The sequence below is a fragment of the Stenella coeruleoalba genome, assembly GCF_951394435.1.
Source record: "Stenella coeruleoalba genome assembly, chromosome: 2".
Taxonomy (NCBI): Eukaryota; Metazoa; Chordata; class Mammalia; order Artiodactyla; family Delphinidae; genus Stenella; species Stenella coeruleoalba.
Window position 1 is genome coordinate 146,706,988 of NC_137147.1, and position 18,379 is coordinate 146,725,366.

The window sequence follows — 18,379 nt, forward strand, 5'->3', positions numbered from 1 at the left end:
CGAGTGGAAAGCTTCCTACCCTCGCCTGTAAGAAGCACACCTGCCGGCGAGCAGGCAGGGAGGGGAGCAGCGAGGCTGGCGGGGCGCGCACCGCGGTCTCCTCAGCACCCCCGCCGCGCGCGCGCCCTCTGTCGGGCAGCACGAGCGCGCCGCCGAGGGGAGATCGGCGTGAAGCGAGCCGCGCACGCTCGAGGGGGCAAGGCGTGTGGGGGGGGGGGTGGGCGTGCGCGTGGTCCCGCCCCCACCCACGCCGCACGCAGGTGCCCAGGCCCCGTGCACGCAGGCGAGGCTCCGGGCGAGCGGGGCGTGGCTGCGCGGGCCGGCAGCTCCGCTCGCGTTTCCCGTCTCGGACGCTCGGCGTTCCGCCGGCTACTCGCCGACCCCTGGAGTCGGGCCGAGGAGTTTTCAACGGAGTCTGAGGAAACTCAATGTGCAGCGTTACAGGAAACTAAATATAAGACGTTTAACTGGAAGAGCCAGGTAAGGTGGGTCATTTGACCCTTGCACCACGCGGGGGTTAGGGGCACTGACCTCCCGTGGAGTCGAAAATCCTCTCATGCTCAGTCTCTGCCTCAAAAACAGGAATTGGTAAACGACTCACCCAAGGGCTGGAAGCTCAAACAGTTTGGTTAGAATGAGGATTCAAACTCTAGTTCTTTTGATTCCGCATAATGTGATCTCTAATTGAACGCAGGCTTTTCCCCACACTTACTTAACGTAAAGGTCTGTATAATGAAAATACAGGTGCTGTATTTGTTGGAAAAAAACTCCGTGTAAGTGGACCCGCACAGTTCAAACTGCAGTTCAAACCCATGTTACTCAAGGGTCAACTGTATTTTAGGATGGAACTCTGGCTTAGATATCAGAAGTTGTTGAGGGCTCCCTCTCAGAGGTGAGTTAAATCATCAATCAGTCATTTTCTATCCCCACCCTCAATAAAGAATACAGGTTTGGAGTGTCTAGATCCGGGTCTGCTGCTGTAAGTCAGATGACTGCAATTAAGTGATAATAGTAAAAACTATACGGAATATCAGGCTGCCTAGATTCAGGGGAGTTTTGCTCCCACAAGATCAGAAAACATGCAAAAGGCCAGGAAGCCCGCAGTCTGGGGTGTCTATTTTCTATGGATGTGTTAAACCAGTGTGGTGAGTCTTAGGTCTGGGCAGTGCTTCTCACATTTGCTCCTGTGGCCAAGTCCCTGTGAGTCACTTCTGGGGACATCACAAAATAATGACCCATTTTCCATATATAAACCAGGAGTAGCTTTATGGATGGAAAATTTTATAATCACATATGTAGCATTTTCATGCCTCACAAAGATGTATGTAAAATATTTCTAGGAAATGACATGTACAGTGGTGGCCCTTCTTGCCCTATTCTCTCCTCCTGTCCTGCAGGCTGCCCTTGCTGAGGCCAGGGAAGAGAAGGAGGCCTTTTACAATGAAACTCCCCTCTGAGCTTCATAATATATAAGGAGGTTTGCTAGTGGGTGTGAACCCTTTGCTGGGCGTATCTTTTTTTTTTTTGGCTGCGTCGGGTCTTGGGTGCTGTGTGAGGGCTTTCTCTAGTTGCGGCGAGCGGGGGCTACTCTTCATTGTGGTGCGCGGGCTTCTCGTTGCAGTGGCTTTTGTTGCGGAACTCGGGCTCTAGGTGCGCGGGCTTCAGTAGTTGTGGCTCGTGGGCTCTGGAGCACAGGCTCAGTGTTTGTTGCCGACGGGCTTAGTTGCTCCGCGGCACGTGGGATCTTCCTGGACCAGGACTCGAACCCATGTCCCCTGCATTAGCAGGCGGATTCTTAACCACTGCACCACCAGGCAAGTCCCTAGAGTTTGATTGTCTTTTAACTGTCTTCTCCATTCTCACGACTTGACCATGGAGCAGAACTGAATCTCAAAGGACAGGCATGGAGGGGTTTTAGCATGAAGGAGCAAAAGGAAAGGCAGAGCAAAAGGCGGCACAGGGGCAGGGTGGAGAGAAGGGAGAGGGAGCACATTTTTCAGGCTGCACCCACGGGGCCAGGGACTAAAGACCCATTTGTATGGGCTGAGCCCTGGAGTCAGACTGAGCAGATTAGAGAAGAAATCTCCAAATCTCTCCCACCAGAAAGGCTTTCTGTGAGTTAGAGTGTATCACTTGAACCTGGAGTAGATACCTGTTTGAATGTGTTTTGGGAACTGATATTGATGCTTGATGGGTTAAGAGTAAGACTTTGTCATGCTCTCCTCCACAATAAAGGACTCAGCGTAGAGATTTTATACATTCTGAGTTTTTCTGTTGAAATCTATTTACTACCAGGACATTTGGCAGTCAGTCTACACTGGCTAGCTCATTAAAGCAACAGTCTCTTGAGCTTACTCTATGTCAAGCCCTGTGTTATGTGTTTGACGTAGATTATGATGTTTAATTCCTCCAGCGTGCCTGGAAGTGGGTATCATGAGCTCATTTGACTGATGAGAGAGCTGAGGCTCGTCGATGGTGACTTTCCCAAAATCACGTGGCCAGTAAGAATCGGAACCCAAATCTCTTACTCTCTTTCTCCAGCGTGGTTAGTAACTAGCTCACCCACTGCTTCTGCAGCAGAATTTTAATAAAAACGGAAAAAAAATCTATTCTTCGATTTTTGTGTGTGTGTGTGTGTGTGTGAATTGGGAAAAGACTATCAACATTTTTAAAGTAAACTTTTAATTTTAGAATATTTTGAGATTCGCAGAATTACTGTGAAGATAGTAAGTGTACCTGTATTCCCACACCCAGCGTTCCCTTTTGAAAATATCTTATGATAGTATATGTTTGTTACGATGAATAAACCAACTTTGATACATTATTATTAACTAAAGTCCAGGGTTTATTCAGATTTCCTCAGTTTTCCCCTTATGTCCTTTTTCTGTTCCATGATCCTGTCTAGGATATCACGTTATATGTAGTAGTCATGTCTCCTCAGGCTCTCAGCTGTGGTAGTTCCTCAGACTTTGCTTGCTTTTGGTGACTTTGACAGTTTTGAGTTCCTCAGTTGGAATTTGTCTAATGTTCTCATCATTAGATTGGGGTAGTATCTCTTTGGAGGAAGACGACAGAAGTAAAATGCCATTTTCATCATCTTATATCAAAGGTCATCCTATCCACGTGACATCACTTAAATGCTAATGTTGATCACCTGGCTCAGGTAGTGTTTGTCAGGTTCTTGCCCTGTCAAGTTACTCCTTCCCCCATTTCCATGCTTTCCTCTGTGGGAGGAAGTGACTTAAGAATTGGGAAGTTACCAGCTCCTTGAGGCTGGAGTATCTGTATGTTATTTGGAATTCTGCACAGTGGATTGATCTCTTTTCCCTATTTCTTTATTTAATCATTACTTTATATCAGTATAGCCTCATGGATATTTATTTCATGCTTTGGGTTATAATCCAATGCTACTTAATTTTCGTGCTCTAATTGTTCCAGCTTTGGCCACTGGGAGCTCTTTCAGTTGGCTCCTGTGTCCCTATGACACATCAACTTTTATTTATTTATTTATTTTTTGAGCACTCCCTTATTTTCTGGAGCTACAAGATGCTCCAAACTCATCTTGCATATTTCCTGCTCCAGTCCTCGAATGTGCCATTTCTCTAAGCAGCCCTGGTTCCTTTCATTGGAGAATGGTGTTAGAAACCAAGATCTGGGCATTAGGTGTGCTCATTCCTATGGGGATGGCATTGCTTCTAGGTCCTCTCAGCTGAAAGAGCAAGGAAATATTTGTGTATATACTAATCTGTGTATATACACATATCTATAAATTTTTCTATATGTAACCATCTATATCTATGTTAAGCTGAACATGAGTTCATACTGATATCTCCAACTCCAATCTACTGCATGGCTCGTTCTAGCCTTCTCCCCTTCTTCATCTGTAAATTCCCACTCCAACAGTGAGGAACCTGCTTCCTGCCATCTGCCATCCATTTACTTAATTGTTCAGTTCCGGTATATATGTACAGCCATATCAGAACTGTTAACCCATATCCCCAAGGAAAACAACTTTATCAGCTAGAGTACAGTGCTGTGTGCAGTTACTTTCTTCTTTGGTGTTTCAGATTCTCCTCATTTCCAGAGTTACTTAGGCTAGCACTATTCTCCCCCGCCGCATCCCCTTTAATAAGGTTGTTTCACACATTTGTAATACAGTTGTGTTGTTCGTCATATTTTTTATTCCATTATGGGATCTCCAAAATCATTTTTTTCTAGTTTGCGTGTACTTTACAGTATCACACAGAATCACCGCCCCCAAAAATCCTCTGCACTTCACCTACTCAACCTCACCCCCTGCAAGTACTGGCAACCAGTGATCTGTTTACCACCTTTATAATTTTGCCTTTCCAGAATGTCATATAATTGGAACCATACAGTAGGCAGCTTTCCCAGACTGACTTCTTTCGTTTAGTAATATGCATTTAAGATTCATCCATATTTTTTAGTGACTTGATAGCTTGTTTCTTTTTATCAAATGAGCAATGCTTCATTGTCTGTTGGTAGCACAGTTTGTTTATTCATTCACCTATTGCAGGACATGTTGGTTACTTCCAGGTTTTGGCAGTTGCAGACTTCCGTGGGGACATAAGTTTCAGCTCATTTGGGTAAATACTTAGGAATACAATTACTGAGTCAGGTGGTAAGACTGTTTCGTTTTGTAAGAAACTGCCACATTGTCTTTCAGAGCGGCTGTACCATTTTGTGTTCCCATCAGTACCGAGCGAGTCTTCCTGTGCTCTGCAGTCAACGTTTGGTATTGTCGGTTTTTTTGGATGTTGTCATTCTGATAGTCTTTTTTTAATTTTTATTTTTTTAAACATCTTTATTGGAGTATAACTGCTTTACAATGGTGTGTTAGTTTCTGCTTGATAACAAAGCGAATCAGCTCTACATATCCATATATCCCCATATGTCTTCCCTCTTGCGTCTCCCTCCCTCCCACCCTCCCTATCCCACCCCTCTAGGTGGTCACAAAGCACCCAGCCGATCTCCCTGTGCAATGCGGCTGCTTCCATTCTGATAGTCTTGTAGTGGTATCTTGTTCTTTTCACTTGCAAATCCCTAATGACACTTGGTGTTGAGCACCTTTTCATCTGCTTCTTTGCCATCTGTATCTTCTTTTGTGAGGTGTCTGCTCAGATCTTTTGACCTCTTTTAGTTCTTTTTAAAAAATTGTGGACTTTAAGAGTTCTTTCATATTTTGGATATAAGCCCTTTACCAGGTATGTGTTCTGCAAATATTTTCTTGCAATCCGTGGCTTCGCTTTTCATTTTCTTAACAGTATCTTTCACAGAGCAGAAGTTTTAATTTTAATGAAGTCCAACCTATTTTTTTCTTTCATAGATTGAGCTGTTAGTACTGTATATAAAAACTCATAGCCAAACCCAAGGTCACGTAGATTTTCTCCTGTGTTTTCTTTTAAAAATATTTATTTATTTGGCTGCGCTGGGTCTTACTTGTGGCACGGGGGATCTTTATTTATTTATTTCAGGTCTTTATTGAATTTGTTACAGTGTTGCTTCTGCTTTATATTTTGTATTTTTGGCCGGGAGGGATGTGGGATCTTACTCCCCAACCAGGGATCAAACCCACACCCCCTGCATTAGAAGGCGAAGTCTTAACCACTGGACCACCAGGGAAGTCCCACACGGGATCCTTAATTGCTGCATGCATGCAGGATCTAATTCCCTGAGCAGGGATTGAATCCAGGCCCCCTGCACCACCAGGGAAGTCCCCTCCCATGTTTTCTTTAAGAGGTTTTTGTAGCTTTTCATTTTATATTGAGGCCTGCAATCCATTCTGAGTTCATTTTTGTGTGAGGTGTAAGGTCTGTGTCTGGGTTCATCTTTTTAAATTTAGACATTCAGCACCATTTGTTAAAAAGCCAGCATTAATTTTTTTTGTTTGTATATCTTTATTGAACTATAGTTGATTTACAATATTAGCTTCAGATACACAGCATAGTGATTCAATATTTTTACAGATTATGCCCTGTTTAAAGTTATTACAAAATAATGGATGTATTTCATTATATGATATATATCCTTGTGCTGTACGATATATCCTAGTTTTTTATTTATTTTAAAAATAGTTTATTGCCGATGCAGGGGACGCGGGTTCGTGCCCCGGTCTGGGAGGATCCCACATGTCACGGAGTGGCTGGGCCAGTGAGCCATGGCTGCTGAGCCTGCGCGTCCGGAGCCTGTGCTCTGCAGCAGGAGAGGCCACAGCAGTGAGAGGCCTGCGTACTGCAAAAAAAAAAAAAAAAAAAAAAAAAGTTTATAAATATGTAACAGTTTGTATCTCTTTATCCCCTACCCCTATCCTGCCCTTTCCCCTTCTCTCTCCCCACTGGTGACTACTAGTTCTCTAAATCTGTCTTTTTCTGTTTTGTTATATATATTCGTTTTATTTTTTAGATTCCACATATAAGTGATAACATAGAGTATGTCTTTCTCTGTCTGACTTATTTCACTAAGCATAAGACCCTCTAGGTCTATCCACACTGTTGCAAATGGCAGAATTTCATTGCTTTTATGGCCGAATAATATTCCATTGTATATATGTGCCACATCTTCTTTATCCATTCATCTGTTGGTGGACACTTGGGTTGCTTCCATATCTTGGTTATTGAATGCTGCTATGAGCATGGGGTACATGTATCTTTTTGAGTTAGTGTTTTCACTTTTTTCAAATGTATACCCAGGAGTGGATTTGCTGGAGAATATGGTAGTTCTATTTTTAGTTTTTTGAGTAACCTCTCTACTGTTTTCTGTAGTGGCTGCACCAAGTTACATTCCCACCAGCAGTGTTCAAGAGTTCCCTTTTCTCCACATCCTCTCCAACATTTATTATTTGTAGACCTTTTGATGTTAGCCATTCTGACAGGTGTGAGGTGATACCTCATTGTGGTTTTGATTTGCATTTCTCTAATAATTAGTGATGCTGAGCATCTTCTCATGTGCCTGTTAGCCATCTGTATGTCTTCTTTGAAAAAAGTCTATTCAGGTTTTCTGCCCATTTTAAAATCGGATTTTTTGGGTTACTGAGTTGTATGTGCTGTTTATACTGGGTTGGCCAAAAGGTTCATTCGGGTTTTCCGGATTGGGTTGGCCAAAAAGTTGGTTCGGGATTTTCCGTGAGATCTTACTGAAAAACCCAAACGCACTTTTTGGCCAACTCAGTATTTTGGATATTCACCCATTATGGGTCCTATGATTTGCTGATACCTTCTCCCATTCAGTAGGTTGTCTTTTCATTTTGTTGATGGTTTCCTTTGCTGTGCAAAAGCTGAGCGAAGTAACTTTTGTATTACTGACATCTTTTAATTCAGCAGATAAACTCTAATCTCATAATAAGTACTTCCTTTTCAGACAGAAAAGATCATTCTAAATGGGTTTACCTTGTTTGGTATCTATTAAATGTTGATTTAACATTCTTAATTGCAATTATGCATTGGTTTGCTTGGTATCTTTTTAAAGTTCTTTGATTAAGGGTCCGTACAGCATGGTCTTTCACATACCAAGGCCATTGAGTCCTATTAGAAGGGTAAATTGTATTGTGAAATGTTTCACTGTGTGCAAATCTCAGCTGTGTTTTAGTTAAGTAAAAGCACATTGGCTTTGATCACCACTCGACCAATTACTTGTAACGTAAAAGGGATGGCTGAACAATGGGTGCATACTTAGTCAGAATTCCAAATGTAGCTCTGGGAGTAAAAGGAAAGAAGAAAATTGTTCCTTGATAATCACAAATAATAATGTTGCCTTTAAAATATTCTAAAATGGTTTCGTCATAGAGATGTTAATGGTTCACTAAGTCCTGGCCACGCAAAGTGTGGTCTTCAGACCGGAGCACCAGAATCATCTGGGAGCTTGTTAGCAATGCAGAATCAGGTCCTGCCCCAAACCTATTGAATCAGAATCTGCAGTTGAGCAGGATCCCCAAGATGATTTGTATGCACATTAAAGCTTCCAAAGCTTTTTATTGGCAGAACGTTTCTGTCTGGTTCGTGGAACTAGAGTGCTGTGGAAGTGAGCTTTGAGAGTTCCGGCCCAGGCACTGAGGTCTTATAACCTCCATGTATCATTTTCCTTTTGCCCATCATTCCTGCCAAATCAGATGTTATCTGCCGCCTACTAAAGAGAACTACAAAGACTTTGTTATTTCAGCAGCACAGGAGACGGAGTGCTGCGTGTGTATGTGTCAAAGATAGTAAAGTCCCTTCAGAAGGGAATTTGTGGAGCAAGGCACTGTAATTGGAGAGCCTTTATTTTGGCCTTGAAGATAGAAAATTGTTAAGATGGGAGAGAGTCTTTAACATACTTTTGAAACAGAACTCACCTTTAAGAAAAAATATAGAATCATGTGGTACGTGTGTGTGCGCGCGCGCACACACACACACACACACACACACACACACACACCCCACCCCACCCCACCCCACCCCCACCCAAGGCCTGGCATTCCCTCAGAGCATCAACACCTGTTTTCAGGCCTTTCTGTCCTCCATCATCACATTCCTCAGGGAAAGGGTGGGGGGCAGATTTTCACAACTGTGATGCCTGTTACAACATTAAACGTGACATTGTATGGAGTTAGCTACATATCCCATTTATTCTTAGACTGTGTGGAGAATCTTTTTTTTTTTTTTTTTTTTTGCTTACCATGAATTAAAAATAAAGAAGAGTGCCATCTTGTGGGCATCTCTGTACCTACCACAACCGCATCAGATCTTGGTGGAAGTCCATCAACCCCAGAGAGAACCGTTCTGCTATGTACACATCTATATGTAATGTATCATCAGCCGGGGGCAACTGATCAAGGACCTCTCTTCAGTTCTTTTACTTACAATGAATCATTCTATGGGCTTTTATTTTCATAAATGACTAATAACATATAAAGTGAATCATGGAGGGAGTACTAACGTTGGCATTTATGACAAAAAATGGCACATTATCAGTTCCCTTACATGCTCTAATTCCATTTTGTATAAGAAGTTTGACGGATAAGCCCCACAGTACATGAGCCCACATGGAATGGGAATTCAGGAAACTTCTGGGGAGGATGTTTGTATTCAGTGTTGTATTGAATTTGGTCGTGGTTTTCAATGGCTGCTAGTCTTGTTTGAAAGAATTTGGTTGTCATTTATTTCTCATTGGGAGGAGAGAATGAGGACAGACCACTCAGTAGCAGGAAAGAAGTTTTAGCAGCAGTTCAGGGATCACTGAGCTGGAAGATTGTGGATCACAGGCCTCCACAGGCAATTGGATGCCAGGATGCTCTTCGGCAAGACGGGGCCAAGGAGGATGGGTCATGCTAGTTAGTATAGCTGGGAGACTCCCTTCTAATCCTGGGTTTGCTGCTTTTTACCAGGAGACTTCGGGCAAGTCCCTACACCTCATTGGGCTTTGTTTTTTTTAATCTGTCAAGTGACAAATTTGCAATTTATGATCTCCAGGCTCCCCTCAAGACCTAAAATTTGATGTATGAAAGAGAAGGTCTCATTTCTCAATCCTTCTTAACACAGGTTTCCTGGTCAAAGGCAGGATTTATTATAAAGATCCTTATTTTCAGTGAAACTTCGAGGTAGAACATTCTGAAGCCATAGAAATGGTTTATATTTTACATAGTTAACGAATTATGGAAATACTTGAATGTAATTACTCCCTTCGCTATTTTTTCCCTCATTTTGAATTCCTGCAGCTCTACTGGAGTGGGTATCACAAAGAAGCTACACTTACTTCCACTCAAAGAATGAGGCAGCTGGGCCCCTGGTCCACTGGGGATATATATTTTCCTTGAAGATGGGTGCAGTCAACATCACAGCATTTTAAGACATCTCAGGCCGTGTTGGGTGACATTATCCACCCAGCCTGCAGCTGCTATGTCCACTTCATGCTGTATCTGCCAGGGGTGCTGATGCTAGGGTCTATGGTCACCTGAAGGACATTTGGGGATGGGTGCCATTTCATGTAGAAGAGTTTCTCTGTTCCCAAATCACTAGGAACATTGTGTTTAATTGGTGCATGTGTATGTTAAGAGATCTTGTACATTTAAGAATTCTCATACTTTCCTGTTCACTCGAGTGAATGCATTGTAAGTTGTTTTTGGGGAAGAGGAGAAGATCCAAAACCCAACAGAATATTAGGAAGTTCACTCCCAACTTGCAGCTTATTTTTGTCAGAATTATGCTACTGTGGATTGTTGAACTTGTTCTTTAAAAAAATGCGGAACAGAAATTGTGTTGATGACATTCGACCACAAGAGGGCGATCTAACAAAACACCGCAGCTCAAACATCGACATCTGCTTCCTCCAACGTTTACCTGCTACAATTTCTGCCTGGTCTTATGACATAAAGCTCAGTGTCACAAATATTGTTTCAAACTTCATAAAAAGAGCTTTTTTTTTTAAAGACTGTTTGGAACCTGGGAAGTGAATCCTAAGTAGAAGTTCAACTGCTTGTTTAGTTGGAGGTGCTTTATAATTCCTCCATCAATTTCCGAAAAAAGGCGGAGTTTAAAAACCTTTGCTTTCTTTAACAGACCAAACAGTACAAACTCACAACACTTTAGGAACATTTGCATTTCCAAAGTAGAGCTTTTATGGATTATCTTCCTAAGAATTCTAACTCTAGATATATGATTCAAAACCAAAACAAACAACTCATTCTCTAAGCTAAATACAACTGTTAGAGAAAAATGTTGTGTTATCTCTTCCAGGATACAGATACTTGAAAAAGAAAGTGGGGGAAAGTCTATGTGATAATCTCTGAAGTAAATTAAAGCACCTGGACTGTGTTTCCCTAGAAGGATGATTATTCAGATAACACTTGAGGGGGTAATTGCCAAAAATGAATATCCTTTAAACAATCTTTACTGATAGTAAAATAATTAGAAAAATTTATGTGCATCTCTGCTATTATTAATGTGGCTTTGCTTAAAGGAGATTCAGTTGGTTATGCATGGATATTACAAGAATCTCCCTCCCCCGCTTCTCAGATGACATGTTTATACTCAGGCAGCACTTCTAAATGTTTAATAGAGACGAAGAGATTCCATTTAATTAGGCAGAATGACTTGTTTATGTGCAGGTTATGTATTTACGAGTTCTAATGAAGAACGGAAAATATCTATTGAACGGCCTTTGGAGTTTCACTGGTTTAAGGATAATTGTAAACCCAGCTCCGTGGAAATAGCATCTCAGTCAATCAGATGATTGGAGAGTCAAGCATACAGAGTTAAATCTAGGTAAAATAACTGCACAAATCGAGTGTCGATCAGTGTTCAAAGGATTTTTTTCCTCTCCCAAATCAAAGCTCTTCCATCTTACCCTTGACTGGAATCTTGAAACTGGGTTATAGGAAAAGATGGTGAAGAAGTAACAAGATTTTTTTTCTTTCTTAAAAAATACCCCTACCATTTATATAAAACCTTTTGCCTTTTTCAGTTTTTACTTCCTGTATTCTGTGTGGCCTATTTTACTTGCGAACTAGGTAAGATAAACACGTTACTGTCAAAAGCATTTTTTTCACATTCATAAATCGTTTCCGAAAATGAGAAGTTAATTTTTTCTTAATCTCTGACCTAAGGTAAAAATCCCAAATATTTGCGTGCCTCAGATGTGCCGCAAAAAGGCCACCTGAATTAATGAGTTTTCGTGAATTGGTGTATAGAAATGAATTACAAAGCTTAAGAAGTCGAAGAGATTTCTCATGATGTTTAAAGCAGTATTAATGATCGCATGGAATGAGATATCAAGCTTTGTGTTATTACTATAGGATTAGCTTTTAGTTCCTGAAAGCTCGTCTATTTATGGGTATATAGGATGGAATTAAACTTTGAAAAGGTTAATTTTTTTTTTAAAAAGTGTTCTGTAGAAGGTTTATTTCCTATCACCTTTTATTAAGTTTCTCTTTGAATTGTAGTTGCAATCTGCATTTGGAGTGGGTCCAGGAAGCTTGCATAATAATCTAATCCCTGGTGGAGCCTCTCTTAGGGGAGGGAGTGGGATAAATGAACTGCTACTTACAGGATCCTGACAATATATTCATCTTGATATGATTGCAGCCGATGGCTTGTAGCAAGGCGACTCCTAGCACTTGCGTTTGCTGTCTTTAGGGTATGTTATAATTTCAGTGTGGAAAACAAAACCCCAGCGTACAAGAGAAAGAAAAACATCCCTAATCGAAAAATAGTACCTGAAATACATATATATATATATATATATACACACACACACACACACACACTGAGCATTTACTCCATCCGAAGTACTTTACTAAGATTTTTTTTTAATATTGGAGTATATTTGATTTACAGTGTTATGTTAGTTTCAGGTGTACAGCAAAGTGGTTTAGTTATACGTATACATACATTTATTCTTTTCTGGATTCTTGAAAAATATTTGTTGAGAGCAAAACATTTGTCTTGTTGCAGGGAGAATGGAGAGTAGAGAATAAAAGACTAAAGAAGATGGGAAAAGAAACCATTGCCCTTTGCTTTTAGCTCACGACCATAGTGAAGGCTCTCAAACATTTTAGCAGTGAATTGCATGTCCGTTTTCTTTCTTCTGTGTGCTTGTCTAATTTATTTTCATAAGAAAACTCTGCTCCTCTTGTCTGGAGCCAGCATTATGTAGCCGAAATCTTGGATGCTGTGGGTTTAAGATCAAACAGGACCTAATCAGGTGGGATTTGTTTTCTTATTGATCTTTTTATTGCTTGGGTCCCGCTGACAAGCTGCGAAATGTTGGGGAGGAATTAGGGCTGCAGCTCTTCGGAGAAATGTGTCCTGGCTGGAGCTCCACCTGAACATGGGCGAGCAAAAGATGGCAGACAGCTCCGAAGGAGGGGCTTAGGGCTTGCAGAGGGGAAGTGGGTTATGCCGGCAGCATAAACGTTAAAAGTGGAAGATGCTAGCTGATGTATTTGTGTTTATTGTCTATTCGGTTCTGGTAGGTTGGCTGATGCCCTTTAGAGTTGACCATCATACCTAATTCAGGCCTAACTTAAGCAACAAAAGTCTCCCGACTTTGTGGGAGACACTGGGAAGGACAGAATACCATCCCCATAAGAGAAAAGCAAAGGACGTGGGTACTTTTTAAGAAAAGTTCATGGGCTTCCCTGGTGGCGCAGTGGTTGAGAGTCCGCCTGCCGATGCAGGGGACACGGGTTCGTGCCCTGGTCCGGGAAGATCCCACATGCCGCGGAGCAGCTGGGCCCGTGAGCCATGGCCGCTGAGCCTGTGCTCCGCAACGGGAGAGGCCACAACAGTGAGGCCCGCATACCAAAAAAAAAAAAAAAAAAAAAAGAAAAGTTCACTTAGGAGTCAAATACTTAGGAGTTGTTTAAAGGAAATGAAAGTGAGAAAAAGAATTTCGTGAACATGTTAAACTCCCTGCCAGTAAATGCGAAGAGGCAGGGGGAAAGTGTACTATGACTAAAAAGAAATCTTTCTGGTTCACTCTTTCCGAAAACAGAGAATTGAAGGAGACGACGGTTCATGGTCATATTCGATAACTTGATTGAACTGGGGAGCATGACTGTCTCTCTCCTCCGAGGGTGGAGAATACATGTTTCATGTCGCTACAGAACAAGAACGACAGCATTTTCATATTATTGGCAAAGAAGAACATATGTCTATAGATCCGGCATCATTTTAGACAACTGTTCCCGCCAGCACGGGCGCTGAGGATCACTTTCTGCCTCTGCCCACCTTTTAGTGTTGCAGAAAAGCAAGAGGGAAAACAGAACAGAAGGGAGTAGCCATTACAAGTGAAATATTATGGAGACGCTGGACTCCCTTTGCCCAGAGCTGACTTCTGAGGCTCTTTGGCAAGATATTTATTTACAGATGCAATATCTCTCTCAGTCTCCTCCCTCATTCCACTCTTTGTTCCTTTAATGGGCGAATTAGCCATAGGTTCTTGTTAAATCTGTTCCTTTTGAGAAGAGAAAATGATGTATATCCTTATGACTGGGAACTCCCAGGAGAGAGGTAGTTGGAGGAGAGTGTCCCCTTTCAGGGATGCTTTTTCCTTGGGCTGCGGCTGTCACCACCTGCTGCAATGTCACCCCCTCTATTGCCCTCATTCCGAGTGTGGTCCTGTGGGGTGAAGGGAAGAAGATATTCAAAAGAGTCCTAGGATGCACCTAGTGATATTTGCGCAGGGAGACCTCCCTTCACTATTGGAGATGGGAAGGAACTTAGCGGCCAGGTACTCCACGCTTTTCATTTCACAGATGGGTAAACTGAAGCCCTTCGAAGCTTAGTGAATTGTTTAAGACAATGCAAGGAGTGAGCAGTAGAATAATTTCAGGCCTATTTCAGGTAGAATAATTTCAGTAGTAGAATAATTTCAGGGCACTTTTGAGGAGGAAGCTGCTGGGGAGATGGGGTTGTCTTTTAGGGACCTGGAGGGGCCTTGAGATAAGAGAATGTGCTCTTCGCTCCTCAAAGAGTAGTTAATAGACCAGCAGCATGGCATCACCTGGAGCTTGTTAGACCTCAGTCTCTACCCCAGACCTACTGACTTGGAATCTGCCCTGCAACAAGATCCCCAGGTGACTTCTATGCATAGTGGAGTTCCAGAAGCACTGAGGCCCCAAACCCAAACTTGGATGGCCGGCAGCTTGTGGCCGCCTAATTTCAGCAAATGTCATAACTATTGATACCTCTGAAAAAGATGCTCTTGTAAGCAACATTTTTAGCTAAGGTGGGTACGTTAAAACTTAAAAATATGGAATGCAGAGAGTAGGAAGAGTGATGCTATCAAATGAGGGTGAAGACATGGGGAAATGGTGGCTTTTAATGGTCAGCTTTTCTGGAGGGCAATTTGGTAATAGGTGTCAACGTCTTAAAAATATGCTTAGCTTTTTAAAATTTTTATTTTTTATTGAAGTAGAGTTGATTTACAATGTTGTGTTAATTTCTGCTGTACAGCAAAGTGACTCAGTTATACATATATACATTCTTTTTCGTATTCTTTTCCATTATGGTTTTATCACAATATTGAATATAGTTCCCTATGCTATACAGTAGGACCTTATTGTCCATCCATTCTATATATAATAGTTTGCATCTGCTAAGCCCAAACTCCCGCTCCATCCCTCCCCCAGTCCCCTTCCCCCTTGGCAACCACGAGTCTGTTCTCTATGTCTGCGAGTCTGTTTTTGCTTCGTAGATAGGTTCATTTGTGTCATATTTAAAGATATGCTTCCCCTTTGATCCAACAATTCAAATCCCTAGGAAGTTATTCTGGAGAAATAATTGGGCTAGTTTGAAAGGATGTGTGAACAAGAATGTTGTAATGTTTATTATAGCCAAAAAAAAAAAAAATTGGAAGTGGTCTATCCTCTACTATCAGGCAGTAAAGCATAGTAAAAAAAAAATATGGAACCTATCATGGAATTCTATATAATCACTTAAAATGATAAGTTAGAGGAGCATTTCTACTCCAGAAATATGATAATAGATGTTTGTTGAAAAGTGAACAACCCAGGTTACCATACTCTGTATAAAATGATTTCGTATCTTGTTCAGATACATATTTTAAAACCCTAAAGGCCATCCATCTAAATGTTAACAGTAGTTATTCCAGACAGTAAGATTATAGTTTATATTTTTCTTTTTGCTTATCTTTATTTCATGGTTCTTTTTTTTTTTTTTTTTTTTTTTTTTTTTGCGGTACGCGGGCCTCTCCCGTTGCAGAGCACAGGCTCCGGACGCGCAGGCTCAGCGGCCGTGGCTCACGGGCCCAGCCGCTCCGCGGCATGTGGGATCTTCCCGCACCGGGGCACGAACCCGTGTCCCCTGCATCGGCAGGCGGACTCTCAACCGCTGCGCCACCAGGGAAGCCCTATTTCGTGGTTCTTTTACAGTTGATGTGTATTAATTAGCTAACCAAAGGTGGTAATGTAGCCATTTTGGAAGAGCATTTTTAAAAATTCACATCTTAAATATTTTGCTTCCCAGGCCAAATTCCTAACGGGAAAAACATTTTGACATCTTTGTGTGACTTTTTCCACTATACTGACATTATATTAAAATTATCTATCACACATCTTCCTCCTCCAAGACTGTGAAGGCCTTGGTGACAAGGACTAAGTCTTTGGCATTTGTATATCTAGGGCCTAGCACGGAGTGTGGCGCATGGCATGTGTGTTTTAAATGGATGGATGAAAGGGTCTTGGATGACAGTCTAAAGACTTTTCCTTCTTGGGTGCCTTACTAAAGACTAAAGTACTTAGCACGCAGGAATTGATTGCTGTGTATATAGATAATGTGCGAGATGAGGTAACTGTGGAGGGCTAAGTTCTGTTTGACCTATTGGTTTAGCTGCAATCTCTACTTTGGTTAATAAACTGCCAAAGATGATGAGATGTGGACCAGGGTTGAACGTGTCAGGAGGTCAAGCCATAGAGGTCTCTAAAGACTCAGAGGAAGTGTGCTTCCTGGGACCTACCCGCCATCTCCCATGGGGTGACAGCTCCCCTGGTGGCCCTAGGGGGTTCCTAGGTGAGGACGGGTAGGTTCAAGTGCGAGTTCATGGGCAGTAGAAAGTGCACCTGCGGGTCCCAGTTTGTATTTTATTTTAGTTGTGACTTTGGATCTTGTCTCATTAAGAGACAGTTTGGAGAGGCTTGAACGGTAGCTAACGAGAACTCAGTTGGTTTCAGCATTATGCTAAGGAGGGTTTGCATATTCCGCCACCTGATCCCACTGCTTTCTTATGATGTGGGTACCCATTTTATAGAGCAGGAGACTGAAACTGAGAAAGGTTAAGCTACTTGCTCCAAATTAAAACATGAAGAGGTGGAGCTGGAATCCAGACAGAAGGGCTTGGACCCAGAGCCCAGGCCCTCCTGCCAAGCTATAAAGAAGTTAGGGGGATGCTCTCACGGTTCCCCCCGAGCTCTAGCACGTTTCCCTGGGTATGGTCCAGTAGAGAAGTCCCTGGGCCTTCCTGAATTTCCCCAGTTCTCCTTGTGAAACAGACCCTATTTAAGAATGGGCCTCTATGTTCTGTGGTCACGTATTTTTTGATTGCTCTTGCCTCTAAGTGAAGTCACCAGAAAATGCATTTTATAGTTAAAGAAAAGAAGTTAATGGAATAAAAATTATTTTAAATCAAGTAATTTATATTATTTAGAAATAGTCATAAGGTTCAAGAAAGTGGTTTGCATACTTAAAGGTGAACCTTAACTTTAACTATGAATTAATTTTGATTGATAAAGTTCTGAGAAAATTCATGGAAGATTCACTGACTGTATCTGAACATAGGCTTGTTTCTTGGGATATCCCAGTTTCTGTATTTGGAAATGTTAACAGTATTAAAAAAAAAATAAGTTCTGATCTACACAATTGGGGCAGTGTTACTGATGTTGAGTGGTATAGTCATGAAATATGAATATTTGTTTACAAATCTTTTTGGCTGGTTTACATTTGGAATTTGCATAGTAATACAAAAGGATTTGAAAACATCTGGGGAAGGGTTGTGATTTGGTCTAAGTTATATATCCAAGAGGTTTCAAAATCATAAAATGATAAAACTACTCTGGGCTTTTCTTAGTTCCCATCCCCCATGGGTTATATCTTAATTGTACAGTTTTTGACTTACATTTACTTGTGTGATTATTTTTTTGGTGTCTGTCTCTGCTGCTAGCCCGTGAGCTTCATGAGAGCCACATCTGTTTTGCTTTTCATTGTATATACTTAGCACAGAGTAGCACATCATGTAACAGTTACAGCAGCAGCAACAATGAGTAAGAAGGAGAACGAATACTTGTTGAGCCCTTGCTCTGTGCCAGGTCTTGTTCTAAGTGCTTGGTACTACCTCATGTAATGGAACTTCGGACAAACAGTGGTTAAGTGATTTTTATATAAACGAAAAGTAAATTTTGAGTTTAGTGTTGGGGAGGTTTTGGAGACTTTATTACAGTGAGAACTGGAAGATATTGGACTCAGAGTGATTCAGAGGGACTTCCCTGGTGGCGCAGTGGTTGAGAACCCTCCTGCCAATGCAGAGGACATGGGTTTGAGCCCCGGTCCAGGAAGATCCCTCATGCCGTGCGTAACAACTAAGCCCGTGCGCCACAACTACTGAGCCTGCGCTCTAGAGCCTGCGAGCCACAACTACTGAAGCCTGTGCGCCTAGAGCCCGTGCTCCGCAACAAGAGAAGCCACCGCGATGAGAAGCCCGCTCACCGCAACGAAGAATAGCCCCTGCTCGCCGCAACTTGAGAAAGCCTGCATGCAGCAGTGAAGACCCAACACAGCCAAAAAAAAAAAAAAGAAAAATTGATTCAGAAAAGTGTAGATTTTCTTTCTTATATCTGACAAATATTTAAGTTTTCACGTTTTCACATTCTTTT

At 41.9% G+C, this 18,379-nt stretch overlaps 1 long non-coding RNA gene across 3 annotated transcripts in view; it reads left to right on the forward strand.

Annotated features, from left to right (window-relative positions):
* Positions 1–295: 295 nt before the first annotated feature.
* LOC307181736 overlaps positions 296–18,379 on the forward strand; it is a 420,065-nt gene continuing 401,981 nt past the window's right edge. For all 3 annotated transcript variants that reach the window (XR_013827015.1, XR_013827016.1, XR_013827017.1), the window contains exon 1: positions 296–480. This is a non-coding gene — a long non-coding RNA (uncharacterized lncRNA). The remainder of the gene's footprint in view (positions 481–18,379) is intronic.